General features: G+C 41.2%; 1 pseudogene; it reads left to right on the forward strand.

The window, feature by feature from the left end:
- Positions 1-2,945: 2,945 nt before the first annotated feature.
- Positions 2,946-3,059, forward strand: LOC145414498 (5S ribosomal RNA; annotated as a pseudogene).
- The last annotated feature ends 568 nt before the right edge of the window (positions 3,060-3,627 follow it).

Below are 3,627 nucleotides of genomic sequence, written 5' to 3' on the forward strand. Positions count from 1 at the left end.
CTCTCGTGGTTCACTACTGTACCTGCTATTTCACTGATTTTCCTCCTAAGTTTACGCACCTCTACTGTCGGCTCATCTATTGCAGTGTCTTTCTTGTTGACTTCTTTTCCTAATTTTTCTATTTCTTCCTTCTACAAGTGCAACTGTTTCTTAATTTCATCCATTTCATTCTGAAAAGCCATCTCTAATCTGTTTACTCATTCTACCAGCTTATTGTGTATCTCCATTTCAACTAGTTCTAGGTAGAGAGAACCTGTATTTTTACACAGGAATTTCTCAGATAGTTCTTGGTAGAAATCATCATCCTGCTTTCTACCTTTATCTCTTTTCTTTTCCAAATTTGCTTTACTAAAGTAGGTGGCCATCATGTGGTACTAAAAGCACAGATTTTACTTACAGTACATTCCCTGGAATGGAGTCACAGACAAAACAACTGATCAGCTGACTGTGCGCAATCTTGCGCTTCTTTGATTTCTTTACTGTTTGAACAACTGTCTTACTTAAAACTTCTTTTTATATTAGGACACCATTTAGTCTAACCTGGTACAGAGCCTGACTCATATAAAAATACTAATTTAGGTCTGGCCACTGACCATGTTTGGCCATGTAGGTACGGAGTGATGGTGACGTTCGTCCCCCCTGCTCGGCGCCTTGTTTGTGTGTGTGTATGTGTGTGTGTGTGTTACTGGGAAATTTGAGCCTAACGTGGATGTGGTTCATCATATATGATGGTTTGCGCTATGTTATAATTATAACCTTGGCAAAGCCAATACCATTATGACTGCTCACCGTTAATCTGAACTGTCACTTGTCAAACTGGCAATTAGATCATTTTTCATAAACATTTCCAGTCAGGCATACTCGGCTATAAAAGGAATTACTCATGTTTCGATGGATCTCTCTGTGTTAAATATAATAATTTCATCTTAGACACTACCATCAACTATTCAATGACATCTGAAGGCACCATTTTCTTCATTGTGGAAAATAAGCAAAAAACAGTAAAACTAATATGACATTTTAATAGTAGAATGTAGTGTATTTTCAAGAGGATTTCTTACATTGAGACTTGGAATACGTTACACAACCTTTAATTAAAATAATGATTCCCTAGTAAGTTGCTTATATACTCAAGTATTCATATCAATAAATATGAATGCATCACATTTAACTGATGTTGTGTAATTGAAGATGAATCAATAATGAAACGAAAATAAGCTTCTGAATACCCCGCAAATCCAATTTTTACATTAGACAAAGAAAACGATAAACATCGTGTAAACATATCCAGTACATCAATATCAGGTTCAACCATCAAATGCACTGATAACTTCAGCCAGCCTGCTCGAGATTGACTCGACGAGGTTGGAGCACACATTTGGCCGCCACCACCGCACACTTTCCCACACCTCGCGAGCTTTTCTATCAATGGCAGTCTTGGTTTGGTCATTTCCTACATCCCAGTCCCTGCACATGATCGCCCACAAATTTTCAATGGGGTTAATGTCACACCCCTTGTAGGCCAGTCTACTACCTCTAAATCAGGGTGTGCACTTAACCAATCTTGCACAACCCTGCTATGATGAACAGAAGAATTGTCATGAACAAGTTTTATAGGTAAGGGATGAGGGATAGCCATTGCTCTGACACTTGAAATCAGCACTTCCTCAAGTATTTCAATATATTGCTGGCTATTGAATCGTCCTTCTATTTTCACTAGTTCTCCCAGGCCATATCCCCACATCCAACCCCAAAATGACACTGATTTTCTTCCAGATTTCTTAATGTTGCTGATGTTTTCGGCCTGGTATCTTGTGTTGCTGGGTTGCCGGCACTGTCTTGACGGAGATTCTTCTGAGGTACAGCAAATACTTTTACGTCTGTAAAAATTGTGGGTTTCCAGAATTCTGTGTCCATAGGCAGGTATTGTAAAGAAAATCCTAGTCGTTCCTCTTTGTGAGCTGCACTCAAAAATTCCTTAGGGACGTAGCAGTGAATCTTGCCTTCGTGTAGGCGCCGACGTATGGTGCGGGGGTGACAGGGCAGCTGAAGGTGACAAGTTATCTGCTCTGATGATATCATGGGTCTCTTCGTGCTGTTGTAATGATGAGTTGTTCTTCGTGACGGCTTGTTGCTATTGGTCTTCCACTTCTTGGTTTTGTCGCCAGCTCACTTTCCTCCTGCCATCGTTTGACCCATCTCCACACGGTCTGCCTGGAGACTCCGAGCTCTTGCGCTATTGCTGGCAATGGTATTCCGGCCTGCCACATGCCTATAATGCGACCCCGGGTAGCGATAACGGCCGGGTTATCTGCTCGCCGTGTTACCATAACTGGGGATTACTCAAACTTGATTATAGTAGATTAAGTGGGGCTCGATTTTGTTGGCGAATAGGAGGCTACTGTTTACTCCACAATACTGTATGTCACTAAACAGCATGTATATTGAGGGAGGCTGTTGTGTGATACAATTTGGAGGAACCAAGAGAATTTCAAAATGCCGACAATCCATGGCCTCTTTATATGCTGCAGTCCAAGGTTGACAGTAATTCACATTTTTTTTTTTTTTTTTTTTTTTTAAGAAATTGTAATGAAGTTTTCATATACACATATTTTAAGAGATTTTGTTCTTTAAATATAGACCAAGACGTCCATGACAATGGCTGTTAGTTACCTAAAAGGAACTAATTCATTACCTAATGGAAAATAATAAATTATGCATCACTAATTATGCGTACCCGTACTGTATGCTCACAAACTTTTAGTGTTAGCGCCATCGTCAAGCCTATTTAGCCTTAGCTATGAGTTTTAAAATATGCAGTACTTGAAATATGTAGAACACAATAGAAAACCTCATGACAAACAATGTCTGACACTGACAGATCCTTATGTATTGATACTAATTAGTTGTAGCAAATATTTCTGATCACGGTTATTTACCACAGATACAACGGCCATACCACGTTGAGTGCACCGCTTCTCGTCCGATCAGCGAAGTTAAGCAACGTTGGGTCTGGTTAGTACTTGGAAAGTACCTGCGAAAGCCAGATGCTGTTGGCATGACGTTTTATGTGGTAGGTGGGGGCGCTCACCATCCACTCACTCAGTGTAGTGCTGCTCTCAGGTGTCTGCCCTGTCCTCTCCTCCATCCTTATTTCCTTCCATCTTCTTCTATCTTTCTTTCCTTCATTCTTTCCTCGTCCTTCTGCCTACGGGTGACTTTACACTCCCTCTTCTGTCTTTCTTTCCTTCATTCTTTCCTCTTCCTTCAGCCTGTGGGTGACTCTACACTGAGTGACAAGCCAAATGGTTTCCTGTAAACCAGGAAACCATTTACTACGCTGGGTGGTAACCATATAGCCAAATTTTGGCGCCTGGTGGTTTAGTGGGTAATTATTGTGCTCCAATCGGATTGAGCCGGTGAAGGTTTATATCCAAGGGGTGGTTAGGGTTTATTGCTCACGTAATGCCACTCAGGGATGAGTGAGGCTGGTCACTCTCATCTTAAATGTCAGGACCAACTGCCTAGCCCCGGTCTCCTACGCTCCTCATGGGGCAACGTAGGATTGGATGATGGATGGCTGGATACTACTTTTATACTCACTTGTTATCAGTCGTATCGTTGTGT

This window comes from Coenobita brevimanus, chromosome 99 (genome assembly GCF_032717465.1).
Source record: "Coenobita brevimanus isolate Jiangsu-jjx chromosome 99, ASM3271746v2, whole genome shotgun sequence".
Lineage (NCBI taxonomy): Eukaryota > Metazoa > Arthropoda > Malacostraca > Decapoda > Coenobitidae > Coenobita > Coenobita brevimanus.